Source organism: Anser cygnoides, chromosome 4 (assembly GCF_040182565.1).
Source record: "Anser cygnoides isolate HZ-2024a breed goose chromosome 4, Taihu_goose_T2T_genome, whole genome shotgun sequence".
Lineage (NCBI taxonomy): Eukaryota > Metazoa > Chordata > Aves > Anseriformes > Anatidae > Anser > Anser cygnoides.
Genome location: NC_089876.1, coordinates 17,167,967 through 17,187,358, shown reverse-complemented (window position 1 = coordinate 17,187,358; position 19,392 = coordinate 17,167,967).

Genomic DNA, 19,392 nt, shown 5'->3' with positions numbered 1-19,392 from the left:
CATTAGCCAATTTCCAAGATCTTAGCATTACTTTTGCCAACTGCAACCATCTCTGACGTATAAATAGTGAATACTTCCTGTTCTGGAAAGAAAAAAAGTTGAATGTATAAGGATTTTTTTTTATATGTGTTCTTTTTGTTAGTTGGTTTTGTTTGTTTCCTGTTGTTTTTTCCACACACAGTGAATGCATGAAAGACACAATTATTCAGTGTATCTTGAAAATCTCATTGCTATTATTTGGAGTGTTATTTATTTCTTATCACAATAGTGTCTAGAGGCCCTAATCAGGCATCAGCATGGGGTATAACAAGTGGCTACTAACAGATGGGGAAAATACTAAGTAATAGTGAGACAGTTAAGCTTGATGTAGTAAGCCTCAGTCACAGTACAATCAGCCATTGCTACCCAGAAATTCAATAAGTTGCCATAGCTCTGTTCTTTCTAAATTGAAGGTTTCCTATCTAAAACATCATTCAAGGTAAGTTAAGCGTGTGCTCAATGCTAAAATGGTTTAAAGCAATTAGGAATTAATGGAAACCAAGTTAAGGATGTCTCAGTGTGGTTTTCCGATCTGCCCATACTGAGGATTGGCCCCACTTCCCCTCTGTGAGTGTCTGTAAGAGCTAACATGAGTGCTAACACATTTGCAAAATTTATCATGGCTTAACCAGTAACAACACTTTGGCTGAGCCATGGGAACTGCCTGTGTGCACTGCTTTCATCTGGGGCAAAGGCAGAATAATATGACTTTTTTTTTTTTCCCCTGAAGTTGAATTATTTTGTAGTTGTTGACTAACAGAGCAAACACACCGATTACCAAAGCTGCTTAATGCATAGAAATTTGGTGAACAACAGATTGGCTTAATATTCCTTTTTGTGTGCTCATTACTTTATTTTTAACTGATAAACATCAGCTGTTAACTTGCTTATCTCATCCTACTCATCCTATTCTGCTTTTTCTCACCTTACTCTGAGCCTCTTCTACCCAAACCACTCCTTGTAACATATGATCAAAGTCAGTCTCTTTTTATTCTCTGCCTGGTATGTGGTCTAGGTGATTTTCAGCCTATCCCTCAGCAGTTCAGAAGGCTGATTCTAATAGAAGAAAGACTTCATATGAAGTTAAGAAGGCAAGCACGACAGGGAAAATTATACCAGACCTGAGAGTGTATACTGTTAGATCTGCCTCTGGAGAAGGGAAAGCAAGTATTTCCAAGTGGACACATTAAAAGCAGAAGGATGATTTAAATTACTTAGAAATGATTACCAGTGATAAATATCGTCAGTTAAAATGTTTACTTTCATTGAAAGTAAACTTCCAAGTAAACATACTCATATTTAGGGAAAAAAAAAAAACAAAACCAACAATGCTCATTTTCCAAGGTATTCTGGAAGTTTGACAAATATGTTTTGAAGTTCTGATACAAGAGACTTTGGAGAAACTCTGTGAATTAATTCAAGATATTTGGATCAAATCTAGAGTTATTATGGGGGTTCATCTATGTAGAAATGACTAGGAACTCAAGTACAGAGCAAGATACTTAAATTATTATTTCTTTATTTTGTTTACACATGATCATTTTCTTGTAATTTCCCTGCATATAAACTGATTGGAAGTCTTAAATCATGTTATATAGTGTTTTTCTCTATTAAAAAAAAAAGTAGTGGTAGGGAGGTGGTATGTTCCATTATATTTACAACTGTATTTTGGACGTCAGTCACAGCACCAAAAGTCAAACTGTGGAAGATATTTTTGCAGCAGCATCTGGTTCTTCACAAATCTCCAGATGCTGCTATATTGGTGGTTTTGGAGTTGTTTCTGGGTCAGTTATTTTGGGACACAAATTGTCTGGCTGTTTTGTCCTCTCAGAAGCTGTTTTCTTTTGATTTAAGCTTTAATACTTGAGATTTAGACATACGATTCCATATAAAATCGTTTTATAACATAAAAAGAATTGAGGAAGGTACACAAAGCAATGTAACATTCATAAGTCATGCAGAAGCCTTTTTAAGCATTTTATTTAGAGGGATGGGCCATTGTACTCCTGGAACATTTCAGAAAACACGGATCTGTAACTATTAGCAGCAGCAAAGTGCTAAAACAGGAATAAAACTTAAGCAGGAATTAACGTAAAAGCCATTGTGGTCATGCTGCTGGCAAAAAATAATGCTGTTCTTAGTAATGGGAAAACATGATGTTTTAAAATCCAAACCACAGACACACACACAAAATAAGTATACATAAAAAAAAAAAAAAAAGGTGTTTTGATTAATCTGTGGATTTGGACCTCAGCAAGGGATGGTGAGTAGTTGCATTTTCTAAGCAAGAGGACAGGACAGGAACACTCAGAGCAGAACTCATAGACAAGAAGGGCAGCCTTACAAGAAGAGCTAGCATAAGATTTTGTTGCGTGTGGTGCCATGATAATGCTAACATTAATATGACTTTTGGTGCATAGGATGTTTAACACAACAGCACACTTTCTTTTTCAAAATACATTTCAGAAAGACCACATTCTGTTCACATTTTTCATTTCACAGCTCATCAGTAAGGTTAGAAAATGTGCCACATATGTTACAGAAAAACTATCTTAGAGTGTTTGAAAATCTTTAAAAAGTATGGGGATTGTTAGATTGTTAGATGTGTTTTTCTGCCTGCGAAGTCACATCACACACATTACAGTAAAGCCAATGGAGGAAGAATAAACTTGCTCTGTGACATAAAAGTTCTCACAAATTACCCTGAACTATTTTGTTGTTGTTGTTGCTTCTACTAATGTTGTAATTTAAAATACTCAATGTCCTGGATCTTCAGAGTTTAAACACAATCAGTGGTTCACTTAAGGAAGCTTATCATCTGCTGTTTCCCGCAAAGTCTCGTTTTCTGCTAGCATGTCAGTGTTTTAAGTTTTTTGATCTAAAATAAGATTTTTTCAAAAGAATGCACTTGCATATGACTCTTCAGCCATCAGCTACCATAGTGCTATGGTGAAAATTCTGCATTTGGTGTAAAGGAAGAAAAAAAGTTATTTGGAGTGTTAACTGTAAGAAACAGTAATTGTTCAGCAATGGTTAGAAATCCAAAATACTAGAATTCTCAAAGATGTGCTCACAGAAAATTTACTTCAGACAAAGGTATATGATGAAATCCACAAATATTATCACATGAGCTTCTAATTCACAAGTTTAAATAATCAAATGCTCTGGCAGCTCAACAAAGTGATGGTCAGCAGAGCTCCATTTTTGTGTTTGCAACTATTTCAAACTATTGGTTCAAGCCTTTGGCATGTACATGCATGCGTTTACTTCCACATATATGCATGTAGATGCCACTTGATTATACTCATTACTATTTACTTCAAGATCATTTTTTTCTCCACTGATGATTGCAGGTGGAAGGAGATGTTGGCTCATGGTAATTAGTGTAAGAATATCCAAATTATGCAGCAACAGAGCAACCTGGATTTCAAAAATAGACTTAGCTCTCTCTAGCCTTTACCCACACAAAAGTGCAATTCAAATCACAATCTTAAATGTGCCAATCACATACTATTTCCCAAGAAGGAAACATTTTGGGGAGAATGTAATGAGAAAGATATTTTCAGAATACCAGACAGGAATAGTACTGCAAAACACTTCTATTCAAGGTTTAATCAATAGCCATTAAAGTTACTGGACAGACTCTTACAGGTTTCTAATGGGTTTTGGATAAAGACATCAGTGACAACCCAGGCACTGTAACTTATATTTTTAACAGATGTGAAGATTATAATCAGATTTTCTTTTATTTATTTTTATATTTCATATCAAAAGACAAAGTAAGTAACAGCTTTTTTTCCTTCTCCCTCCCACAGCCTATCACCCAACGTCATGTACATAATACCACCATCATACAAAGTACAGACGGGAGTTTTTAAGATAATGTGTCATATTAGGCAGATTATTTCATTCCAAAGAGTAAAGCAGCTGTCTATCTGGTGATGGATTAAAATTCATACTTAACAAAAATGTTGTGGAAACAAACATGGAAGCAAAAAACAGTTCAGAAGAAAAGATAAAATATACATGAGAAAAAGTGTTATACTTGGAGGAAAAATATACTTAGAAAGTGGTTTGATGACTATTTACATTATTATTTCAATTTATATCAGATGGCCCAAACTTTTATGATGCCACTAATTGAAATTTAGTAAAAAAATAATTCCTAATGTCAGAAAACAGTAGACTATGGACTCAGCAATTATTCAGAAATAATTTGTAAATGCATTCAGACACAGCTTTAGTCTGCAAGGATATTAAGTTGGTAGTTTTACCGCTGGAATATGTTTACAGGAAGAATCTGAAAGGAGAAAGTAGGGGTAAAAGTATTACTTCCAGGCAGGAGGTTAACCTATATGTAAACATCAAACGTGCAGCACTGTCGTATATTCTAGAAAACCACTTATATATAGGTGATTTCAAGAATATGTATTTAAAATATCTATGCTCATTGAAGCATGGGTTCCTATTTACTGTCTTTGCTGAACTGGAGGGGACAAAATGGATACTAAAAGTTATGTCACGGATATAAGAAAGCTATGGAACTAATGGCAGTTATACAGAATTTCTAAATACAATAAAACAAACAAACAAAAAAAGTGGAAATATACATTGAGAAAAAAAAAAGTAAAAGACGTAACAACATATTTGTTCTATTATGTACATATAAATTCTGATTTACACACATACACATTAGAATAATCATAGGAATAAGAGATGTCAGTACTTCATTTTGTTTTCTAAAGCAGGCAATAAGAAGATTTGTGCAAGGAAAAAGAGAGGTCAGTTTGAGTCCTATGTATCCGATGCATAAGGAAACTAGTTACAATATTTTTTTTAAAATAGTTATATTTTTAGTTGCACAAAACCAAAACAAAACTAACAAATTTAATACAGCTTGGTAGTAGGGATGATCTAACAAAAGGTTGAAGCAATTATACAAGTATTTAAAACATCTAAATTAAAACACATTATTATTAAATATTTTTTTGTTGTGGCTGTTTTTGGTTTTTGTTTGTTTGTTTATTTGTTTGTTTTTTCCTACTGCTACTTAACACTAACCTAACAAGTGAGATACTTCATATTTCTTTGCCTCAGTTTCCCCATCTGACAATGAGACCTATGGTATTTATAACCCTGGAAAGTCCTTTACGATCAGCTGATGACAAGATGTTAGCTGCTAGACATTCTCAGTACGGCTTCCTGCTATGTGATACTCACTATGGAGAACATCTGTAGTCTTAATCATAATGATAAATGCAACATTTCGAGTTGCTGAGCAAAAGAAGTGCTATATACAATAGAGTTGGTGTCATTTGCATTCCAATGACACCCACAATGTGCTAGCCACTGTTCCTACACACACACACATACAGTCAGACAGGCTCTGAAGACTGCGTGGAAGTGTCACTTCCAGGAAGCGATAGCAGTGCTTTAATGACACATCAGTAATTTACAGCATCAGTGACAACAGATACATGCTGTTAGGCATAATATATCCTAAGCATGTTACATCTACTTAGAGATGAGTCTAGAAAAACATTTTCATTTATGGAGATGCAAAAGGACTGTGTTTAATTGTAAGTACTTGTAAATACACAATTGTAAAGACTAATAAAAACTAATTAATAATGCTGATTCCTGAAAAAAAACTAACCAGATCCAGTCTGCATTATATGAGACACCATATAAACATATAACAGAAGACAATCAGAGTCTTAAAATTCAGCTGGTAAATGAAGCTAATGAAGATGCAGAAATAGGGGTATAGTGACACAACCTTTTCTCATGTTTTCTCATTTTAGATGAGCTATGTGACCAGTTTGTACAGGTGTTTTGCTAAGGAAGGCAAAAAGAGAGGTTGATAGTGTTATCTAAACTATTGTCAGCTTATAGTGTTTTGTGAATGTTTCGGTTCTAGTGATTTTTATAGAGGACTATAAAGGCTTCTTGTTAAAGTTTACTTTCTATTGCTCATAGTTATTCTGTCTTTAAATCAAGGGCATGTTCTGCCTAAGGGGAAAACAGGCCTTGCATATATACTGGCTAACATCCTCTCCATTGCTAATTAAAGATTTGAATCTCTCCAAACAATACTGAGTAAAGTGCAACTTCCAAACACAGGAAGGGTTATTGGTTTTGTTGTTATTAGTGGTGGTGGTGGTATTTTTTGGTTTGGTTTGGTTTGGTTTTTAATGAAACATTAATAGTTCCTGGGAAGAAGGAAAAAAAAAAAAAAAAAAGCAAACATTTTCTATATCACAACAAAGCAATCAAAATGACTCAGGAACTCCTGTTTCTCAACACCAATTGCAAAAAACTACCTGATGGATGCATGAGGCATTGAAGAGGTACTAGGATTCTTAATATTGGAAAACTAAGCAGAATCAGAAGAGGATCTGGAGGGAAAACAGGTTGTCAAAAAGTATGAATGACCCATCTTTGAAAATATATTTATAAAAGAAAATAAGGAGGAAAAACAGACATTCAGTAAAGTAGTTTGCTTTGTGGGAGAAAACAATGTTATGGAGATTTGTAAACTCTTTCTTAATCCTGTTTTATATATAATTCCTCCACCAGAAATTCCCATTTTTGCTCTCTTGCATTTACAAAATGGCAAGTAGATCATTAACTGTATATTTTTTAAAATATTACAGCTTCACATACCTTGCTGCTGTTTTTAATGTAACTCTTCCTTTTCTCTCTTTCCCCCTTCCATTTGTATGGCACACTGAGATTTTCCCTTTCCATTAGGCTTAATATGGACTTTGGGATGCACTATTTGTTGAAAACATTGCCTTTTTAAACTGGTTTATTATTTATTTATTTTAAATCTGACTGTATTTAGATGCAGAATATAGCAGATCTTCATTTTTTTAACCTTATAATATGAAATATAAAATTTTGGTTACTGTTTATTATTATTATTATTGTTGTTGTTGTTGTTGTTGTAATTGAAACTTTCTGTGGGATCAGAAACTTTCTACTCCCCTATTCCCACTAATACTTTTAACAATGAGTTATTGCGTGGGAAACTTGAAGTGGTTTACCAATGACCCTGAAGTAAATGGATTTTACTATTGATTTAACTGAAGTCAGCTCTAACCTATATATTTAAACTATTACACACTCTCAATGGGTAATTTATCCTCTTTTGGGCCGATTAAGGTGTGATTCTGCTACATTTCTATGGAGAGGAGTGAGTTTTAACTTTGGAAGTGTCCACTTAAACCTTAATCATGAATAAGGTAGTAGATATCACATAAAATTATTTGTAATAATGATCTCTTTTTCTCTGTTTGTAAAAGAAGAATGGAAGAGTCCTGATCATGACTTGATACTAATAACTTAAAGTATAAAGAGTGAACTGCAATGTACCTCATATTTTTAATCAACAATCACATTTCCTACAAAGAAAGACTGAGAGAGATGGGGATGTTCAGCCTGAGGAAGAGAAGGCTCCAGGGAGACCTTATTGCAGCCTTTCAGTATTTAAAGAGGGCTTAAAAAAAAAAAAAAAAAAAAAAAAAAGATGGCAAGAAACTTTTTACTTGGGGAGATAACAATAGAACAAGGGGGATTGGTTTTAAACTGAAAGTGCGGAGATTTCTATTAGAGATTAAGAGGAAATTCTTCACTCAGAGGGTAGGGAGGCACTGGAACAGGTTCCCCAGAGAAGCTGTGTATGCCCCATCCCTGGACGTGTTCAAGGTCAGGTTGAATGAGGCTCTGGGTAACCTGATCTAGTGGGAGACATCCCTGCCCATGGCAGGTGGGTTGGAATTAAATGAACTTTAAGATCCCATCCAACCCAAGCCATTCTATGATTCTATGATACATTTTCTTTTTTCTTATGCCTGTCTTATTAAATATCCTGCAGTCCTTGAATATACAGTAAAAAAATTTTTTAGACTGTCACTAAAATGGTAGTTCTGAAATAGTTATCTGTACTAGCTAAGTATGTTTTCCAGAAAATAAAAATTTGGGCTATTTTCCTGTTAGAGAACTGAGGATATTTAGAAAGAAAATGGTATAGTATGTCTTTCATTGACTATGCATATATACAGAGAGCAAGGGAGGAAGGGGAAAGAGACTTTTAAGACTTCATTGTTTTGGTTATGAGTACAAAATTTTATTCCTCCTTTTATATATATATATATATATAATCAAAGCACTAACATTCCTTATTTTTTCATATTTTTGATGGAAATTATGAATGTGACTCTTCACTTGGGTGTTGTCCAGAGTCCACTAGAAAAGGAACTCATCCACTGAATTGTGTAGGTGTTATCCTGGATCAAGCCATAGTAACACATTTGTATTAAGTTTTCCTCAGATTTTGGACTGCCAGATGGAAAATTATGTACACCCTTGATGAGGAAAAAAACCCAGAGCACTTCTGACATATGTAAGGAATCAAATCAAAACAGGAAGAAGAGAAAAAATTATCTGGAAACCACCAATTTCTTATTGCCAAACATAAAATTCCAATCCTGATTTATTTATTCATTTATTTTGTGGTCCAAGGTAAAAGACCTAAGTACCTGTCACTATATCCTAAGCAGAAGACTTTTTTTAATCGCCTGTCAATTCCACCATTTGGTCTAATGTTTTCCGCATGTTTTGTCACCTTTGAAGAAAAGTTGCTATATACAGACAGAGGCTTATCAGCACACCAAACCTGAAAGCATTACTTCTTATGCATCCCCTGTAAGCACAATTAAATCATCTTTATGATCTGTTCACATTGAGTCCAGAATGTTCAAGCCATCTTTGGCTATATACATTGCCTACCTTGATTTGTATATAAGCTATGGCTGTTTTCCATAGCTTCTGAGAAACCAAAGGGAAGGGTGATAGACTACACCTGAAATGAGAAGTTAGTTTTATTGTTATTAGTATGAATTACTGGCCTAATAAAAGTTGTAATATTTGCTTCCTGCTGTGTATGGATGAAAGCCAATTACTGGAGTGAAAGAAGTGCAAGTATTTTAACACCTGGCATACGTAGAAGGCCCATCCAAAGCTTCTCTTGACACGATATTGCATTTGCTTGTGAGAAGCTACCATAAGCGAATCATTAAACTGGAATCAATTTACTGAAACGAACACACACACACACATACAAATATTAAAAACTGTAGAAGAATGCCTAGAACAAAGGGTGCCTTTTCATCATCTTTCTTGCTGGGGATGAATCAGTGGCCAAAGAAGATCTGAATATAATATTATGTGAAATAAACTACTTAAAACTAGAGATCAAGGCATAAGTCTCTTTTACACCTTGGCAATCTGACTTAGTGCTGTTCTGTAAACTGCTGACACAATGTTTATGGAAGAATATCCATAGCCCTAGATCACCTTTACCAGGACAACTGAGTTTTTCTCATCTTTTGCACTCTGTACAAACTCTGGAGCACATTGTGACTTTGAATATTTTTCTATTTCCTTTTCCTTATTTCTTCACCATGCATACGTCAAATTAAGAATTTTTTTCACCTCATTTTCTCAAAAGACTTCAATTAGATTTTCCTTTTAATGTAAATTTAGTTCCCTTTGTACTTTGATAAATCAAAGCTCTGCCTGAAACTTCTCTTTATTATATTTAAGTTATGGCTGTGGACTCAATGGTCCCTGTCCTGGAATATCACCATTTTTCTAGCTACATTCCTGCCCTGTTGATCCTGTCTGTAATGTTTGTCAGTACAGGTAGTTAATATTTGCAATAAAGCATTTAAATCCTTCTATGAAAAGCACTATGAAGTTAAAAAGAATATAAATAATAACAGTTTGTAACTCATGTTGTCAACTAAATTTCTGAAGATGACATTAAACATCCCTTTTCCTTTTCCTTCACTGCTTTATCCAAGTCTCTTCATCTATCCAGAGACTGATTTATGCTGTATGCAAATATAATAAATAACTCACTGTAGAATTTTCTCAAAAATCTTGACAAAAGAAAAAATAAAACTTTATGTCTACTGACCAATAATTATACTTCATCTCCAAATAGCATACTGATATTTTCACCTGCAAATAATGAAAAATATAGGGAATATATAGAGTTTATCTTTAACGTAAGATAAAAAAAAAAAGATAAAAACACTGGACATGTTCTGTAATCCTTTGTAAACCTTGCATGTATGCCAACTTCTAAGTTAAGTGTGTCATTAGGAACCATATTTTAATAGATTTTCCATGTATTATTATTATTAATAATAATAATAATTTTCAGTAGTGATTTGATGTTCCTGTTTCAATTCTTTTTAATCATGTAAGGAAGAATATTTAAGACAATCTCATGAAAAAGGACCAGAAATTTTGAGATACAGGACCAGGCAGTGTTATCTTATTCAGATGTGTGAAGACCCTATTTTTTGCAAGAACAGTATCCACTGAAGTAAGTAGAAAGAATTTCTCTCCCCATAATCTTGTATCCAATTTCAAGAAAGAATCCAATTTAAATGAGTCAGTATCGTAAAGCTTACTGTAATCAGTAATTCTGCTATGCTATGCTATGATGTCCCTAATTCCTACAACTTTATATATATATATATACACATATAAAACTATATAGGGACATATATATATATATATATAACGAGTCGTATGCACAAAGCATGTTTTTTTAATGTTTTTCATTTAAAAAAATTACAGAATCATTTGTTAAACAAAGTTTACTTTAAAGTAAAATTGTCTGTAATATTTTCTGCATAATTAAGCAGTAATTTATGGAGTGACAGTTGTAAGGTAGTCCCCTAAGAAGAAAAAACATTAGAAGAAATAAAAGTTTTCAGGGAAAAAAAAAAAAAAAGCCCTATGCACTGGTGTGTGACTTGCATTATTAACAAGACCATATTGTAACATGGTCTTGTTAATAATAAACATAGCCATATTTCACACTGTGTTGGAATGTTGCTTCTTAGCCTGAGTCATGAAAAGAAAAATGACTAACAGACATGAAACTAACCTTTTTGGAAAATGCCTTAAAAGGACATTGCAGCATAGATAAAAAACAAAACCACAGACATCACAAATTTGAAATGCTGTAAAGCCTGATCATTCAAGAGGAAGTTTCTACTTAAGTAAACAAATGTTGGAAGGCAAGGAAATATAAAACTAATCGCATGCAGACAACATACATCTGCTGTCATAGGCCTTCTCCAGCCAAAAAGAAGTTGAGACAGTTTGCCACCTCTTTTCAACAGAGTTTGATTTTATTTAACTTTGCAAATTGTAAAAAAAAAAAATATGGATTTTGACTTGTTTTCCAGGTTAAATGCTGAATATTGACTATCTTTCATCTTGGCTGCACACTAACTTAGGACGAAACTCCAAGACAGCATAACACAAATAGATTTGTAACCAGCATAAGGGTCTAATATCTTCTGTGCTCTAGAGAAGATGGGTAACTGAACAATGTTCAAGCTTGACTTTGCTTCTTTGTTACTGACTCTTCTGCCTCCTTGTCCCACCCCAAATGGCAAAAAAGGATGTGGGTTTGCAGTCAGTTGATTACAGTTTGTCTTCACTGCTCCTTCCTCACATTTTTCCTCAGCTCAAGCATAGGGTCCCTCCTATGGGATATAGTCCCTCATGGGCTGCTCCAATGTGGGTCCTTCCCACAGGCTGCAGTTCTTCAAGAACTGATACGGCATGGGTCCATGCCAAGGGGTGCAATCCTTCAGGAATGGACTGCTCCAGCATGAGTCCCCCATGGACCAGAGTTCCTTTCAGATAACCTGCTCCTGTGTAGACTCCCCACAGGGTTCAGCTTCTTTAAGGGAATGTCCACCTGCTCTGGCATGGGATCCTCCACAGGCTGCAGTGTGGACATTTACTCCAAAGTTGTCCTCCATGGGCTGCAGGGGGACAGCCTGATTCACCATAGTCCTCTCCACAGGCTTCAGCGGAACTTCTGCTCTGGCCCCTGGAACACCTCCTGCCCTTCTTCTTCACTGATCTTGGTGTTGGCAGGGTTATTTCTGTTGCGTCTTCCTCAGCCCTGTCTCTCATAGCTGGTGCCTATTGTTTTTTTATTATTTCTTAAATATGTTATCTCAGAGATGCAACCAGCATCAGCTTTGGCCAATGGCAGGACTGTTTTGGAGCTGTCTGGAGCTGTCTCTGTCCCACATTGGGGTAGTGCCCAATCTCTTCTCACAGAGGCCACCTGTATAGATCCCCACTGTCAATACCTTGCCATGTAAATCCAATACAACAAGGCAGAGTAAAAACAACAGGACAAATAGAAGTTAGTGTCTAGTTGTACACTGATATTATTATCACAAATAAATGACCTAAGATCCAGAATTCTGACAAATACATTTGGAGTAACTTAACACCCACAGACTAGGAGTTAAAAACCTAGGTAACAGTTGTCATATAATTTTAGAAATAACATTGTTCAAAATGAGGAAAATTAATGGATAGCATACTGTCTGTCTTAGCCTGCAAAATTGTACAACTTGCTCAATTGAGTTTATGATGCAAATTATACTTGAAAGCATTTGTAATGAAGAACACTTGTTTATGTCATTTGTGTTTTATTTACTGTTCAGCTATAGTCCCAAGTGGAATTTTTTGATTTTGGATTAGTCTATAACTAATGGTTTTGGATACCATTTGAATAAATGAAGTTTCTCACTTTTACAAAGATAATTAAGTACTGAAGAAGAGAGAGTACTTTTCCTTAATTTTCCATTAAAAATAAAAAGACTACAGTTCTGTCTACATATGATGCTGCTAACAGCATCCCAGGGTTGCAATAATTTAGACTGGTGTTAAGAATGGTGAATACAGACAGCATGTTTTACTGTGGACAATGAACATCTCTAATTTTTCATTTTGAAGAGGTGTACATTTTCTGAGTATGTTACCACTGCTATAATGAGATTCATATGGACATTTAGAATTAAGTAGTGATGTGCTTTTTCTGTGTACTTGTTGACATTCTCTCCATTTTGCTTCATGTGGGACAGTGCTTTTTTCACCATGATTCTGAAACCTTTATAGACATAGTCAGTAATACTGTTAAGTCAGGCCCATGTACCTTGGTCACACTTCACCTTAATCCCTTTGAATTCAGCACAGAAGGAACGTGCACATACAACCTCCTTTTAATCCTACTAACATCCTTTTAATCCTACTGAGATACTCTCTGTGTAAGAACACCTCTCTCCAAAAACAAAATGAAAGATGGAAGCCAACTGGAAGAAAAAATGTGCAGTTACACAGTAAAAGTGGAGATTAGTGTTCAAAATGTTTGAAGTGAGTTGTTTATAGAAATCATTCGCAAGCTATAAGCATTCGGATCAAAAATTTATTCTGCTTTGCTTGTGGCAATGACCTAGAGAGGGTAAGGTCCTGGAGCCACTGGGAAGCAAACACAGCACCATAAATTATTCCATAGAGTCTACTGATTGTTTTACTAACCTGCTGCAAGAAAGGTCCTTGAGTCACTAAGTAAGTAGTCAAAAGATAAGAACCTACTACCTAGAAAAGATCACCTACTAATATCTATCCTAAGGTAATTAATCTTCCATGTTCATTAGTGCAATATGGGAAGCAATGACTTGAATCGTTGCAAGAGAAATTTTGGCCAGGAGTAGAAGAAAATGTCCTAACTGTAATAGTAGTTAGGTTTAAATTAATCTGAATTCTAATGTAGTAGATTGCCTTTGTGTTTGTATGCTTTCAGGCCAGAGAAAGATCTTGTTAGATAGACTTCCTACATTTTATTAAAACTTCTTCTATTGAAACTATCAGATTTTCTTCTTGTTCTACTAAGGTCCTCTATTAGATTTCTAATTTATTTATTTGTTTGTTTATTTTCTAGCACCCATTAGTGTCCATAGATCACTAACAGTTGACTACTGCCAAAGAAATAGTTTATCTATTAAAGCAGTTTTCCATACTACTATTAGCATTAGTATTGGTATTACTACTACTGCTGCTGCTGCTGCTGTGGCTGCTGCTGCTGCTGCTGCTATTTTTAGACTTTGTGTAACCACTACTAGAAACAGCCTTCTAATACTCATCTTGTGCTAGCTGCAGACAAAATTTTAATTCTAAATGAAAGCAGGAAAACAATAAGAATAGAAAGACCTTCTGGTTAAACAGAATTTGTGAACTTAAACAGACAGCTTTTGGAATCATAATTAGAATACAGAGTACGTAACATGATCCTTAGGACATCATCTTGGTGAGCTTTTTTTCAGTTTCTGCCACAACAAAAGCAAGTAAAGAACGGCAGTTATAATGGTATTGTAACAATGTTTTTCTTTATATACATAACTCTGTTTATAAAAACTCATTATTAAATTTACTTTGTAAGATATCCTAAGATTTAAGGGAATGTCCCTTATTTACAAACCATATAACAGTCTCAGTCCTAGAAATTTATAGGTTTGGGTTACAGAAAGATATTTACTTATACAAATAGAAATATAATATGAAGTACCAGTCAATTTTTAAGGATGGTCAAATAACCAGAAGTGAATATTCACCCATATTGCTTTGAAAACTTTGAAAACTTTTTTTATTATTATTATTTTTAAGGGCATTATTAACTGTATTAAACATGAAAATCTCTTTTTATTTTACAAATTTTAACATATGAAAACACAGGGAAGCTCAGCAAACAAAGCCTTTGAAGTCATAAGCAGAGGAAAGCTATAAAACGTCCATGGGAAAATGACGAAATTTACTGTATGGTATTGCTCAAAGTTGCATTATTTTTACAGGCCAGAAGGCAACAGTAATTTTTTAAAGCTCTTGTTGCAGTAGCAGAACATGCTTGAGCTTTCATAGCTTCCTTTCTCAGGTGGTTGCCACATGTTTGGCTTCTGTGTAAAGGTATATTGTTTCATCACTTACCTGTCTGGCATACAGTTTGTTTTAGAATGTGGAGATTTCTTTTAGAATTAGAATGTTTAGCCATTCTGCAAAATAAATATAAAACAGAACAACAGAGGCTAAACCGTGGATTATAGAAGAGTGAAAAGAATTGAAGAATCAGTTCAGATATAGATCTTGTACACAGCTCCAACACTTTGTACCTGTCTTGACTGTGGAAGCTGACATTAAAATGAATTAAGGGATTGTCCCTGAATTATTTTTGTAGAAGGGGCTTTTAGTTGTAACAATGTATTTTAAGAAACTCAGGCGCTCATGTGAATGATTTACAAGACTCACTACTAGCTAACCCCAAGACTTCAGAACCAGCCCTAAGGACTGAAAAAGCCCACAAGTTTTCCTTTCCACCACTGGTGAGTATTAGAGCCAAAATAGCAACTTACCCTCCACCCACCAAATATCTCTTCTAATTTAATCTCATGGAAATCTTCCCTGAGGTCTAAAAATTTCAGTAAACTTGTTGATTCACTTTACTATTTTGGGACCAATCTGGGGCTACAAGCAAACAAGGCCAGAAAAACACTCTGAGAGGATGTTTTTATGGTATTTACCATCTGACCAGAAAGAATTACAGAAATCTTCTGGAAATGTTTACAATCAAGATGTTTGCATAGCAATGAACTTATGAGTCCTTTAGCTGAAACAGTTAATTTGCCAACTTCTTTATATTTCACCCTCACTAGAACTGAAATTATCTCAATTCAGATCAAGGACAAAAATAATGAAGTAAACCATGCCTAGTGCTGTATAGAAATAGAACAACATCAAAAAGATCTTCCTTTCTATGTATGAGCAGGTAGAAGGCTGGAGAAATGTATGTAATGTTCTTCAGAATATTCTGCTGAAGAATAAGCACAGTTGCCTCTCTGTCTTTTCCATCCCTGTATTTTTTGCAATTTTCTCAAAGTGACACAAAGAGAAAATATTTACTGAGTAATTTGAAGACAATGTATTAAAAATGTGTAAACTCTATTGGTCTTTTCTTCTGCATTTCTTAACCATGTTGCTGTTTAAATTAAATTACTTTGTGTTGTCCTACTCTGAAAGAAAGAATCGGAAACTTGAGAGAAGACTGCAGTATGCATCATATTCTCTGTTGGTTTTGACTCTTGCTATTCCACCAGCCTCCTCCAATGGCTTCACCAGTGAGAACAGTGAGCCACACACACACAGTTCAGTTGTGCTAACCTCCTCCATGGGACAGATTTTATCTATTATGTCAGTGCAGACCCAAAAGCAGCTGCTAGTTCATGTCATCAGCACATCTGGCTCTATATATCCTGAATTTTCCTTTTAGCAATGTCTCTCAATGGGTGTATATGTAAAACTGAAAGTGGGGTCATCTGCTCATGCAGTAATAGCTAGAATCCTTCATAGATTTAATGAAGAAGAAAATAGGGAAAATAGTCTCTATTTTCCTGTCCCAGAAACAGAACTTCTGTCTGTGTGGGGATGCAGTTTTTCATCCAGGGCAAAATCCTGTCTTCCTGCTCTCAATTAGCATTTTTTGCTATTGATTTCAGTGAAGGCAGAACTTTTTTCTAGATGCAGAGTATAGGGGGCTGGGAGACACTGAGAAAATTAACCTGTTTTCCATTGTAGGCTTAATATTTCTGGTAGGAAATACATAATTTATCCTTAATTTAAAATAAACTAACAGCTCTTTTCTCTTTGCCAATGCTGTCACCTCTAAGAGTCGCATGTCATCTTAGATTTGATTTTCTGCCTTTCTTAACTTTCTCATTTATATTATTCTTCCGTTGAATACTCCTGGGAACAAACAGTCCTTCTTTAAAGAATTACTTGTAATACTTAAATGGAGTACCAGCCTTTTTTTTTTTTTTTTGTATAATCGAACTTTAACTTCCTATGTGGATTTGCGTCATCAGACTCTAAAGATGCTTACATGAGTAATTTCTTATACCTATTTAGATGTGCAGTTTTGTTCATTTGCAAAAAAGTACTCATGTGAGGATAATTTCTCGAATAAATAAGTATTTGTGTGAAATAGGGCTGAAAATATAACCTGTACATCAAACTGGTTATCAGGACTTCTTCTGCAATTATGGAAAATAAACAGATAAAATTATTTATCGCTTTCTTCAATAAAGCAGGATTCCGCATTATGCTGTTATGGCTTTAGCTCACCAAAATGTTTAAAATTAGTTGAATTCATGTTGAAATGTTTTGCTGAGTCAAGGTTTAAGTGAATAATCCATAATTCACAGATATAGTAGAAGTATTCTTGATTTTGAAATTTCATGTGAAAATTTTACTTATAAGACATAACAGATAGTGAAGTACTGAGAAGAGTACTTCTTTATATACTTTATAATAAATACACTTTCTGTATCCACTGTATCCACTAGAGATTCATATTCTCCTCATAAACCCTGCAATATTTTTTTTACTTCTGATTTCAAATGCTCTGATATTTTTTGTAATAACTGTTGTCCCAAGGGGACTGTGAATATCCTGATCACAAAAAGCATGTCATGGGATCTTCCGTAACAATGAAAAAAAAGACTTCCTGTCTTCTCACAAAGAAGTGAAGAGAATGGCTCTTCAATAGTCATGTCTTTTTTTTTTTTTTCACACAATATAGTGACATCTAATTTCATAAAAGAGCTATTTTTCTATTATACACAGAAAATTCCAACTTACTGTGTGTATGGTTTTAGTGTTAGTATATTCATAAATTAGGCAATATGAGAGCACATTATTTTGAAATATAGTGAAATGGTTTTTCTAAATATTCTTCCTTCAGCTTCTCCCTCAAAGAGGTATCTTGAATAACCTAGAAAAACCTGAATTTGTTTTCTACATATATATATTTATACATATAAAGCAGGTGCTTTATCACCATATGGATAAACACTCTTTGGAACCACTTTTATGGAAGGGATAAGAGGAGGAGTTGGCTTGTTAACAATTCAGCTCTTCTGTTTCCAACCAATTGAAAAAAAAAAAAAAAAAGCCACAAGACTTTGCCGCCAGCCTGGCTGGCTGGCTGGTGTTTAAAACTGCTACTCCATCAGGGCTGGAGGGAGACCTATTGCGAATGGCAACAGTTTGCACTGTGACTTCTCCAACTGTACTGCAGAATGTCACAGCAGGGCAGTGGGACATAAAGTCTCAGACTTGTTACCCAGTTCTGGGTAAAATTTTAAGTTAGCCTCACTCCTATACTATATCTGATCTTTTCAACCATAATTAGCTTCAGTCCCATATTACCCAACTAGATGCAGTAAACTAAATTAGTAGTTAAACTTGGCTTGGAAACAGAGATCTGCAAGCTGGATTTCACTTTGAGCTCGGCTGATGAATCCCTTTGTTTCTCCAGTGGATATGATTTACTCATGTTGTCTCTACTGTTGGTGTATCTGCCTTAAAATCTTCAGCTCATTTACCCTCACAGTTCTGCAGAGAGATAACAATGTAGTACACACTTCTGGTACAAAGAAATACACCACAAAGAAATCAAAAAATTATTCTAGAGTCATAACGTATGTTGCAAAATACAATGGAGGGCAATGACCTCTAATTCTGCCCTTCTATATTACTGAAAGCTAGCATTATGATTATAGTGTTTTGGCATTCTTCCTTTGCTTTCTGTATTTTATTCCTATTTGAACTCCTATTTTTTTTTCTGTCTTCTCCTTTCTTCTTCTCAATTATACACTCCATATGACATCCTGCCCTGTCCCTGAAACCAGAACTCTTCTTCCCTAGGCTTAATCCTTTCCACCAGGCTTAATCCTTTCCTACATCTAAAAGCACCTGCCATACCATTCCCTTTTTCTGGATAGTATTTCTTAAGGTCTGAATACTGCTCTGTTCAGCCCCAAGATGTTGCTTGCTTTTCAGAAGATACCAATTCACTTCAAGACAGTCTGTAAGAGCAGCCTGTTTGCTAAAAACTGGTAGCAAGAAGGCTGCTTCAGAAGAATATTTAGATTATTTTTCACATACCAAGAGAAGAGAAGGAATAAATACACTTAGCAGTGATTTGGATAGCCAAAGACTCAAGGGGATTTCACCTATTTGGGGTCATTTTGCTCATCAGTGTTGCAGAGATTCAATGACCATGAACATTGGTACAATGCAGGGGAAGGTGTGCTGCCTTGGAGTAGCCAGGCAAGAAGAGACAACAGCAAAAACAACCATGATGACATTAACAACAAATCTCTGGAGGCAGATGAAAAGCATGTTTTCAACTCATGTTTTAAAAAGTGAGCAGATGAATAGTTAAACCTGTAGCGCTGAGAGGGAAGAACCTTCTGGCTTAACCCAGGTCTACTGCAGCCAAAATCATTTCACTGGCCATGCCCTAATTGGATGCACAGGGAGTAACACCTATGAATCTCTAAACATTGAAATACAAAAATGCTCCTGGTGTTTTGGAACTTCAGCCTTAACTATGTTCTTATCAATGTG